This window comes from Salminus brasiliensis, chromosome 10, assembly GCF_030463535.1.
Source record: "Salminus brasiliensis chromosome 10, fSalBra1.hap2, whole genome shotgun sequence".
NCBI classification, from domain to species: Eukaryota; Metazoa; Chordata; class Actinopteri; order Characiformes; family Bryconidae; genus Salminus; species Salminus brasiliensis.
In genome coordinates, this window is record NC_132887.1 from 1214617 (window position 1) to 1226990 (window position 12374).

General features: G+C 41.4%; 1 long non-coding RNA gene across 1 annotated transcript in view; it reads right to left on the minus strand.

Annotated features, from left to right (window-relative positions):
* Positions 1 to 11329, minus strand: part of LOC140564692 (uncharacterized) — a 40131-nt gene extending 28802 nt beyond the window's left edge. The window contains exon 1 of the long non-coding RNA XR_011980539.1: positions 11139 to 11329. This is a non-coding gene — a long non-coding RNA (uncharacterized lncRNA). The remainder of the gene's footprint in view (positions 1 to 11138) is intronic.
* Between the last annotated feature and the right edge of the window lie 1045 nt (positions 11330 to 12374).

A 12374-nucleotide genomic window follows, 5' to 3' on the forward strand; every position in this document is an offset into this window, starting at 1 on the left:
ATCAATACACTCAACAAATCTTAGTCAATTACAGCAATCCACCTGCTACGAGCCAACAGTGCCAAGACACCCGGCAGAGAGCTCTGCAGGCGAAGGCTGTTCATTGTGCTCCACTCCACAGCCAGTGGTGTGGAAGAGGATGCAGAGGAACCATTGTTTTGGCCATGCGTTGTTTCTCTAATCCATTAAAGTGTAATATGAATCCCCTGTATGAAATATGAATCTCTGGTGTGCCTCAGGGCTCACGCTGCTCTGCTTCTTTGTCTTCCTCAGTCAATAATCATTAGAAATGTAAGGAAGGGATCTAGCAGGACGGAATACATGAGAAAAACATAAGGAGAGGAAAATTGATATTCCACAGTGATGGATCCCCTTCAGGCTACATTCATATTACACGTCTTGGTGCTCAATTCAGATTTTTTCGCTCTGGACCGGTCTTGCTGCCGTCATGGTTCGCATTTGTTTATAAGTGAGGAGAGGTGTGGGAATACATGGAGACGTCATGCTGCATCATTTTGACTGTGGAAACTGAAGCACATCTTTTTTGAGATTTGAGGTAGAATTAGCCGCTCTGGCATAAAACGAGCTTGTATTGTTTTTATAGTTTATATTCGATTACTGTACAGTACAGTAGTAGGCCCTCTGATTTCATGTACGAACGTGTGAGCATGTCAAATTCAATGTTTCTCATTGTTTCTGTTAATATCCGTACGATAACAAAGCACAGAAATATGATTCAGACAGTTCCTGAATCCACAGAGCCTGCCCTTTCTTTCTTTCGTCCTTGCATCTCATTGCCAGATCGTACGTGACTCACATCTGGAGTTAAAAGGCTATTAAGACGGGTCGAGATACTAGTCTCTGGTGGATTTCTGTGTGTCTGTCTATGGTTTTGTGTAAAACTGACCAATGGGCACTCAAACTTGTCCTCCTTTCTGTTGCTTACATACTATTTTATTTACACAGTCCACTGCTTTAGTGAAGCTAAGATTCTTGCAAACCCAAAACAATTCGTCCAGATGAGTAAAGGTATGTTTTCACAAGAAAAATGAAAAATCTCTAAAATATGTCTTTCATTTTTCATGTTTAGGGTCCGAGCATTTCTTCACACATTGCTCTCTAGGTCATATGGGGTCTCATTATAGGGCTGGGATAGTTTTGAACAGTTTGCTATAAAAAATGTGGGTAATATATATACAATATATACATATATATACATATATACTTATATACAAGTTCATTTAAGACTTCAGAAAGTTTAACAATTAAAACATACAACCTAAAATATGCATAATTTTAGTTGCTTGCTATCCAGTAGAATCCTGCTTGTTTTCAAATCTAGATTGAAAACATACCTTTGGCACAAGTTTTTGGTTAATCCTCCATTACAGACTGCAGTTTTCCTTGCCATTGTAGCCTGCCTACATTCGAACACTGGTCTGTACTACTCTAAGAACAGTTTTTTTGATCATTATTGCTGTAGTCTTTCTAACTGCTTATTTTACAGGCCTTGAACCAGATTATTTATACTCCTAAACCCCTTCTTCATTGTCTCCTTTTCTCCCCCATGCCTTGAGCTGCCCCCTGCTGTCTGCTTGCTGCTGGTGTGAGTCAGGTTGGGTGCTGGTGCCTGCCTACCCTCTGGTCCAAGCTCTCCTGCTGTGTAAACTCGACAATGCTTTGCCATAATCCTCTTAACCCTTCTGTTTTCTTTCTTTTGGTCTTTCTCATGTATCGAGATACCCTATTGCTTATGGTCTGTCCGGGGTTACCCGACCTGGTACTCACGTTGATGGTGTCCTGCTCTGATTCTTCACACCGTTTAATTCCTGACTTACTGCATAGCTGTACATGTGGCTGTTTACCTACATGGACTTCTAAAAGCATGTGAGCCAAATAGCATTTGTGTTCATTTGCATGCTGATAGCACACAACCCACTAAACTGCCCACTCCCACCAAAGCAAAGTGTCAGTAGATGAAAATTGTCACCACCTTAAGTAAACCCACGTGTGCTGAAGACCTACGAGAACGGCCATTTACCTTTTCTTCTTCTGTCATCTCTAAAGTCAAAAATGACACATTCTCAATTACATCTGGGCTCTAAAAACAGCGGTGGGCTCGGCCTCGGTCAACATTTTCAATCTGCTGGTGTCAAATGTCAGCCCTTCAGCTGTATAATTAAGACACTTATGAAGCTCGCCTCTCCTGCCCAACAGCTCAGCGGGAGTCAGAGTAACAGCGCTGAAATTACAGCCATTTACACTCTGTCTCAGTCCGTAAAAGCTGACCCCAACTAAACAACCAGGGGGAAATGGTCTAATGGGTCTGGATTTGTAAAGCCTCCTGAAATAATGGCTGCGTTTGGAGCTTGGGAGATGTTTTCAGGCTGTTGGAAGACCAAGAGAGGGGAAGAAGATATGACACCATCTTGTTAAAAATGAAATGACAGGAAGTCTTTAGTTTAAATTCTCAGTGAACAGTTAAAAATGGGATAAAGACTGAAGTTGGATTCTGTTTTTGGAGCCTTATCAACACTATCGGATCTGTTAATAATCTCATCTCTCCAGGGTTCACTTCCTCACTCACTCATTCACTTACTCACTCCGCAGCTCGTCCAATTTTAGAATCCATGCTATCAGATGAGATGGTACTAATTATGGTATTTGTGTCATCTGTTGTAGAAATGGGCCAGTGTTAGCCAGCTAGCCGACGAGGAAAGGGAGGGAGTTAGCAGGCGAGGACGACAACCCCACCAACTTGGCCTTGGCACTGTCACATCCCAGTCCACGTCCCTTGGCCAATTGCTCTGCACATATGCACTACTATGATTTAAGTTTAGGGTTAGTGTAAGGGTTGGCCTGGGAAGGCTTTTTGATAGATTTTGAATGAGCATTGCTGTGAGGATCTGATTGCATTCAGCAACAAGAGGGTTAGTGAGATCAGGATGTTGGATGATGATGATCACCACCCCACCTCATCATCCCCAACTCTCTGACTCATCCCAAAAGTATTGGATGGAGCTCCTCCACCATCATTCCAGAGAACACAGTTCTTCCACAGCTCCTCAATGCTGGGGGGCTTTATTATACCCCTCTAGCCCACGCCTGGCATTAGACGGCATGGTGCCGATAGCTTCATGTTCATTATCTGCTCTAGAGAGTCCTATTCTGTTGGCAGTACTTCTTCTCTACAGGGACTAGACAAGCTGTGTGTGCGCATTTGCACATCTGTGTCAGCAATGGGTGCAGCTTACAGTAGCAGGACTCTCATTCATTAGAATGGATGTCCACAAACATTTGGACAGTTTTGAGCAGTGCAGCATCACTTATGCGAGTGTTCAGATTCATTCACTGATGTCTAAATAAACTAAACGGGTGTCTAAAGGCTTTTACTGTAAGCCAGAAGAATGCCTGACCTAATGGTTGTGTTTGGAGCTTGGGAGATGTTTCAGACTGCTACAGGATGCAGTGATGAGATGAAGATCTGGCAGCCGGTTGCTAGAGGAGACAAGAAGCTGGACCAGCGCTCCATATGCAGTCCATGCCTCATCCCACTTCAGAGAAGATGAGAGAAGACTGACTGGACGCTCGACATCCTGAGATGCACTTCTTTGCAAATTGCTGTCCATCTGTCTTGGCAACCTCTCACATCTGGTACGAGAGAGACCATCTGCGGCACATGTACTTGTGTGTGTGTGTGTGTGAGTGTGTGTGTGTGTGTGTGTGTGTGTGAGTGTGTGTGTGTGTGTGTGCTTGTTAAAGTAAATGTCTTGATGCTGCTCTGTTATTCCTCCCCTGCCTCTTTGCCTTGGTGTAACCCCGTAGAGCTGTAAAGATCATGTAATCTGACTGGCCCTCTGCCTCCTGGGAGGAGCACAAATGGTTTGTTTATTTGGGGAGACGGTACGGCGTGGGTGGCTGGACTGCAGGCGAGCCCTGATAACACATCACCTTCATTACAGAGATGGGTCTGCCACGGAACATCACATGAACAATTTGGGAAAGCTTAACTCAGCTTTTGTCAGTATCAACCGCTGCGGTCAGGGCTCATTTTAATAATGGAAAAAGTATTTACTGACCGTGGAGCTCAGAGCTTCCACAGAAGATCCCGATTCTAGTCTTGATCCCACAGCACACTTTTGCTGACTCATGAGGTCACTCCACTTTATGGAGAAAAGAAAATATGAACATTACATTACATTACATATTATATATATATATATATATATATATATATATATATATATATATTTTTTTTTTTATTTTTTTTTTTTTTTATTTTTATTTTTTTTACTGCATATTTGAGTATTTGGGTGAAAACAAAAATTCTAAATGCTTCATACTGGATATTAATGTTATTAGAGCTTCTTACTGGATATTAATGTTATTAGAGCTTCATACTGGATATTAATGTTATTAGAGCTTCTTACTGGATATTAATGTTATTAGAGCTTCATACTGGATATTAATGTTATTAGAGCTCCATACTGGATATTAATGTTATTAGAGCTCCATACTGGATATTAATGCTATTAGAGCTTCATACCGGATATTAATGCTATTAGAGCTTCATACTGGATATTAATGTTATTGGAGCTTCATCCTGGATATGAATGTTATTGGAGCTTCATCCTGGATATTAATGCTATTAGAGCTTCATCCTGGATATTAATGCTATTAGAGCTTCATACTGGATATTAATGCTATTAGAGCTTCATACTGGATATTAATGATATTAGAACTTCATACTGGATATTAATGTTATTGGAGCTTCATACTGGATATTAATGCTATTGGAGCTTCATACTGGATATTAATGTTATTGGAGCTTCATACTGGATATTAATGCTATTGGAGCTTCATACTGGATATTAATGCTATTAGAGCTTCATACTGGATATTAATGATATTAGAAAGTCATACTGGATATTAATGTTATTAGAGCTTCATATTGGATATTAATGCTATTAGAGCTTCATACTGGATATTAATGTTATTAGAACGTCATACTGGATATTAATGTTATTAGAGCTTCATACTGGATATTAATGCTATTAGAGCTTCATATTGGATATTAATGCTATTAGAGATTCATACTGGATATTAATGCTATTAGAGCTTCATACCGGATATTATTATTAGAGCTTTATCAATATTAGGATGACACTTCACTCACACTTCCTCACACTCAAACCATAAGAGGTTCTCCATGGCACTGCTCAAAGAACCATCTGAAGCATCTTTATGTGTAACAGTGTAAGTGTTTGCACCCCCTAAATAAAAGGGTTGATGCTGTACTGACAGTCAGAACAGCCTGAAACTTTCACCTACAGACCGACCACCTCCTCATTACCGTTCCTCACACAGTCCAGCAGCCCCCATTAGCCATGTTAGCAGTAAAGCAGCGTAGCGCCTTTCGCTGAGATGGGCTGGAATCCGGGACACTCTTTTCCTGCGGCGGATCCGCCCGTCACTGTCATATCTCAGAAGAGCCTGGAGCTAACTGTGATTTAATAGCTCACCCACGCTCTCCAGCTCCTCTTCTCTTCAAATTAAGCACCCACTCCTCACTGAGAGCCTCTCCACACACACTAATGTGGGGAACGTGCTGAGCGTCAGCGCCGTTTTAACATTTAATTTGCCCGATTCTTTCGACCGCTTAATACAAATCGTTAACTGGACCTTCAGGAGGAATTTGCAAATGTAAGACGTTACAAGATAAAGACTCATTACAGCAACCACAGCAGAGCCAGGGGCAGGCTGTACACTGGGGGAGGTTCTGTCAGTGTGCCTCTGCGCTGAAGTTTGTACTGAGACGTTTCAGAGCAATCCTCCGGTGGAGCAGTTTCATCACCACAGTGTATTTTGTTAATGTCATCTTTGGCCTGAACCCTCCTCCTCTGCAGTCGTGATGGCCACACTTTAGTCTGATGGTGCCCTCAGCTTATCTACACATGCTCCAGTTGGATTATCAGAAGGTTCAGGGTTCGAATTGAGGTTCTAATGTAATTTTACATTTTAGTTCTGGTTAATATGGAGCCCCAGTTGATTGCTGAAGTGCTTCCAAATGGGTACTATAGTGTTGCCATAATTTTTCATCATTGGTTGAGGGGGTTGCAAAGGTGCTCCAGGTGGTTGCTATGGCAGTTGCCCTGGTATTTTAGATCGATGCTGAGGTGTTTTCATGTGGTTGCTAAAGGGTTGCTAAGAGGGTGCTATTGTGTTCCATTTTTCATTGTGGTTGCTAGGGGTGTGCTACATGATTTTTTTTTGGTCATTGCTATGGTATTTCAGGTGGTTGCTCAGGTGCCCTGGGTGGTTGCCAAAGGATTGCTAAGAGAGTGCTGTGGTGTTGCTAAGAGTTTTCATTGTGGTTGCTAGGGGTTTGCTACATGATTACTATGATATTTCAGGTGGTTGCTACGATGCCCCAGGTGGTTGCTAATGGTGTGCTACATGATTTTATTTTGGTTGTTGCTGTGGTATTTCAGGTGGTTGCTCAGGTGTTCTAGACTGTTGTCAAATGGTGGCTAAGAGAGTGCAATGGTGTTGCTAAGAATTGTCATTGTGGTTGCTAAGGGTGTGCTATGATTTTTAGGTTGTTGCTATGATACTTCAGGTGGTTGCTAAGGTGCCATATGTGGTGGCTAAAGTGTTCCTAAGAGGGTGCTATGGTGTTCTTAAGGTTTTTTATTGTGGTTGCTAGGGCTGTGCTATATGATTTTATTTTGGCCATTGCCATGGTATTTCAGGTGGTTGCTACGATGCCCCAGGCGGTCGCTAAGAGGGTCCTATAGTGTGGCTAAGGTTTTTCTTCGTGGTTGCTAGGGGTGTGCTACATGATTGCTATGGTATCTCAGGTGGTGGCTAAAGTGTTGCTAAGAGTGCTATGTGCTATATGATTTTTAGGTTGTTGCTGTGGTACGTCAGGTGGTTGCTGTGCTTACAGTGTAGATATTACATTGAATATAAAGTTGACAATTAAAATAAAGTGTTAAACCATCTAAAGTGGTTTTATTAGAACTGAAAACACACTCATCCAGAATTAGCACAACCAGCACCGCCCTCCACACAGCAAGGCTCTGCTGGGAGGAGGAATGAGCAGTTTAGTGAAGTGGCAGAGCCGCGGCTGAAGGCTAATGTCACACTGAGCCGTCATGCTGAGAATGTGCCAGACATTATTTGTCATTGATAAATATGTATGGGAACAATGCCAATGAGATATGCATCTGTGGCTTCCAGGCACACTTTGAGATGGAGAGGCTTTGACTGCGCACTCCAGACCATTTCCAATTACTGCCCTCCAGAAGCTCTAAAGTGGCAAGATAAGGAGGTCAGTAAGCAGCCAGTATCATGTAATTGACTGATGGGCAGTTTAATTCACACAGGAATCTAATCTAATGCCGTTCAATCAAACCCCTCTAGCCGCTGTCCTACTTTGGTGTGAGTTGCAGTGGAACGATGGCATATCTTGGGTTCCTGTGGCTCACGGAGAGCTGGGGAGATTAAGGAGCAATTTATTACAGCCAGTCCGTTCATTCCATTCACTTCATATAGAGCAAACGGCGGAAAGCATCGCAGGAATAGAGCCCATTAGTGTCCGATTACTTTCACAGGGACGCTGCATTCACCTGAGGCCCTGCCCTTCACGGTGAGGGTCACGCCTTATTTACACACTCACTTCCTTTCTGTCTCATCTCTGTTACTTTGAGTCATTTCTGTCGGTGTAGTCCAGCGCTGACATCTTGCTTCTGAAGAGTTCAGCGTTTGAGTGTCTGTTGCCATGACAACAACACAATTATAGCCACTGTATTTACTATCCAAACCCAGCAGTCAACCTACACGTGTCTTCTGAGGTCATATGGAATGTCGACGAAAAAAAATAGTGGCAAGTCTTTTTCTTTGGGGACTATAGTTAGAGGGGTTTCTGATAAAGTGGCCGGGCAGTGTGGGCAGTGTTTGATGCAGTACGTGTCTGATGCACTTGCACCAGCACCACTCGCACTAGCACGTCGGGGTCACTGCTGTGCTGAGAATGATCCTCCACCCACATAATATGAGGTCTGCAGTAGTCCTATGGTGGTATCTTTCCAAGAATGATAGGATGACAAACTGCAGTTTCCACTTCCAGGCAGTTGCTAGGCTGTTGCTATGCGGTCACAAGTGTGAAACTTGTTTTTAGCTAAGCGGTTGCTATGGTATCCCTGGTGGATGCTAGGTTGTTTGATAAACATTTGGTATGAAATTCCTGGTGGTTGCTTAGATGTTTCAATGCAGTTGTAGGTATGGTACTCCAGGTGGTTGCTATGATAGCTGAAATGGTATTTCAGGTGGTTGCTAAGTGGGTGCTATGATGCTGCTGAGATGTTTCTTGGTAAGCACTTAAAATACCATAGCAACCACATGAAACACATTAGCAACCACCAAGAAACATCTCAGCAGCATCAGTGTGATCTCAGATGGTTGATAGTGGGTCATATGGTATCCTATGTTATTTGCAAGGTTGTTGCTATGCATTTGATGCGGCATTTTTGGTGGTGGTTGCTAAGATGTTTCTAGGTGTTCCAGGTGGCTGCTTTGGCAGTTGCAGTGGTATTTCTGGTGGTTGCTAGGATTTGCTAAATGGGTACTATGGTGTCGCTGAGTCGTTCCTTGGAGTTTGCTAAAATGTTGCATATGGTTGCTATGGTGTGCTTTACTTTGTTGCTTTATGGTGTCTCCGGTGGTTGCTAGTGGTTGCTTTGGTACCTCATGTGGTGTGTTACTAGTGTATTTGCACAAACCTTTGCACCCCATTCATTCCTATGGGAGAAATTTCCATAATGGAATGGTGAAGATATGTCAAGCTGCAAGATGGGTTACATCTATCAGGAAAATAAATAATATATATATATTATCTTTAACATTAATCTAATATTAATATTACAGAAGCCCTCCTTCCATCATATATATATATATGATGGAAGGAGGGCTTCTGTAATATTAATATTAGATTAATGTTAAAGATCTAAAACTACAGAAACTCAAACGTGTTGGTAATGGTCATGTAAGCGTCCAAGGAAGAGCATCAAAAGGCGACAACAGAGCAAAAGAGCCGTCCGCCTGATTCCTGACACTGTTTCTCTGATTCATCAGAATGAATCAGACTCCTGAATGAATCATACATGGATGTGACTTCATCTGCTGGAACTGTAACAAGTCACACTCATCTCTGTCTTCACAGTTTACACTCTTTATTGTTCCGTGTTCTCAGAGACATATGGCACTAGAGATTTAAATTGGGCTTCCTGCCGTTTTCTCTGAACTCGCCGTATGTGCTTTCGGCGCACCAGTGTAGCAGACAACTCGCCCTGGTTAGCGGGAAAACAATGCTAATCATATTTGAATGGAATATTGTAAATGTTTTCTGGATCTAATCGTGTATGATGCGGTAATGTGACCAAGATATTATTTATTGTTGTCAGAATCTGTGATTCTGTGATTCAGCAGCTGCTCTCTGCTTTCACATTCTGATAGAATTGATTTTATACTGTGCATAAACTCAGTTTTCATAAACCCAAAGCTAGACTTAAACTACACAAACTGCAAATTCATACTGGATCAGAATTATGGACAAACTGTAAAAACCTCACAGTATACTGTGTGTGTGTGTGTGTGTGTGTGTATCATGACACTAGTGACTGTTAAACCTCACACAGATTCATACTGGATTAAAATCGCTCCACATATATTGGTCAAACTGTAAAAATGACACCTTGGAGATTCATACTGGATTGAAATCACACCCCAATTACTACTGTCAGACTGTAAAAACTACACACACTGCAGATTCATACTGGTTTAAAATCACTCCACAGCTATTACTGCCTGACTGTAAAACTATACTCTGAAGATTCATACTGGATAAAAATCACAATCGCTACTGTCAGACTGTTAAACTACGCACAGATTCATACTGGGTTACACAATGGTCAGCATCAGACTGTACAAATGTATGCTGGATTAAAACCAGATTCATACTGGATTCATGCAGATTCATACTGGATTTATTATGATTTTAATAATCTACACACTAAAAAGTCACACTGGTTTAAAATCATGGCACTAGTAACTGATAGACTGTTAAAAACCTCTCACACAGATTCATACTGAATTCATGCAAATTCATACTGGAATAAAGTCACTTCACAAGAAGTCCTGTCAGACTGTAAAAACTGCATATATTGCAAATTCATAAAATCTCTCCACATATTACTGTCAAACTGTAAAAATGACACCTTGGAGATTTACACTGGATTGAAATCACACCCCAATTATTACTGTCAGACTATAAAACTATACTCTGAAGATTCATACTGGATAAAAATCAAAACATCCCAACTGCTGCTGAGTGTTAAACTACACACAGATTCATACTGGGTTACACAATGGTCACCATCAGACTGTACAAATTTATGCTGGATTAAAATCAGATTCATACTGGATTCATGCAGATTTATACTGGATTAATGTCATTGACAAACACTAAAATCCTTGCACAGTATGCTGTATAACATGTATATTATATGATTTTAATAATCTAAAGTTATTAGACTGTAAATCTACACACTAAAAATTCACACTGGATTAAAATCATGATAACTAACAGACTGTTAAAAACTTCACACACAGATTCATACTGGATTAAAGTCACTTTACAATAAGTCCTGTCAAACACCCCAATTATTATTGTCAGACTGTAAAACTATAATCTAAAGATTCATACTGGATTAAAATCACATCACAACTGCTGCTGAGTGTTTAACCACACACATTCATACTGGGTTACACAATGGTCACTCTGCAATGGTCACCATCAGCTTGTACAAATTTATGCTGTATTAAAACCAGATTCATACTGGGTTAATTTTACAGCTCTTGCTAATAGTTTCAATGGTAGAACCTCCGTCTGTAAACCTGATCCAGTGAATCTCCCTCTCTACCACTGTCGCCTTTGGCTCACTTGGACGTGGCTCAGACTCGAGTTTCTGCTTTGTGACGACAGTATAAATCTAGATATAAATAAATATGAATGGAATTTAAACTGAAGGGAGATGAAACGTTACAGTGCAGTAAGTGAGATCCTGAAGGAACCTCACCTCCCTCTTGTTGTGGGCAGGCGGTGCAGGAGGTTCTTCCAGCATTCTGCGGTTTAACAGCGCTTTTCTCCTTCAGCAGGGTGCTGTGGAGAATGAGGGAAGTGCTCTGTCCTGTCGAGAGCTATCGCATAAGATAGCAGTCATATACAGACAACCCACAGCTCCTCTGACCCGTCTGCTCCAGCACAAAAATATCCCTCATTCAGACGACTCCTGCAAACCCCTTCCACACTCACTCTGACTGACTGGTACCTCCCTCTGCTCCCTGTTCCCCTACCAGCGTCACATTACAGCAGCACCCACACAATAACAGTGTTCTGCACCACAGGTTCTACTGTACACCTTCACGGGAAGAGGTTCTGACTGTACTCAGGTTTTAGATTAAGGTGTAGGTTATGATTAGGTTTAGGTGTAGATTAAGCTGTAGGTTATGATTAGGTTTGGGTGTAGATTAAGATTAGGTTTAGGTGTAGATTAAGATTAGGTTTAGGTGTAGATTAAGATTAGCTCTAGGTGTAGATTAAGGTGTAGGTTATGATTAGCTCTAGGTGTAGATTAAGGTGTAGGTTATGATTAGCTCTAGGTGTAGATTAAGGTGTAGGTTATGATTAGGTTTAGGTGTAGATTAAGCTGTAGGTTATGATTAGCTCTAGGTGTAGATTAAGGTGTAGGTTAAGATTAGGTTTGGGTGTAGATTAAGGTGAAGGTTATGATTAGCTCTAGGTGTAGATTAAGGTGTAGGTTAAGATTAGGTTTGGGTGTAGGTTATGGTGTAGGTTATGATTAGCTCTAGGTGTAGATTAAGGTGTAGGTTATGATTAGCTCTGGGTGTAGATTACGGTGAAGGTTATGATTAGCTCTAGGTGTAGATTAAGGTGTAGGTTATGATTAGGTTTAGGTGTAGATTAAGGTGTAGGTTATGATTAGGTTTGGGTGTAGATTAAGGTGTAGGTTATGATTAGCTCTGGGTGTAGTTTAAGGTGTAGGTTATGATTAGCTCTAGGTGTAGATTAAGGTGAAGGTTATGATTAGCTCTAGGTGTAGATTAAGGTGTAGGTTAAGATTAGGTTTGGGTGTAGATTACGGTGAAGGTTATGATTAGCTCTAGGTGTAGATTAAGGTGTAGGTTATGATTAGGTTTGGGTGTAGATTAAGGTGTAGGTTATGATTAGCTCTGGGTGTAGATTAAGGTGTAGGTTATGATTAGCTCTAGGTGTAGATTAAGGTGTAGGTTAA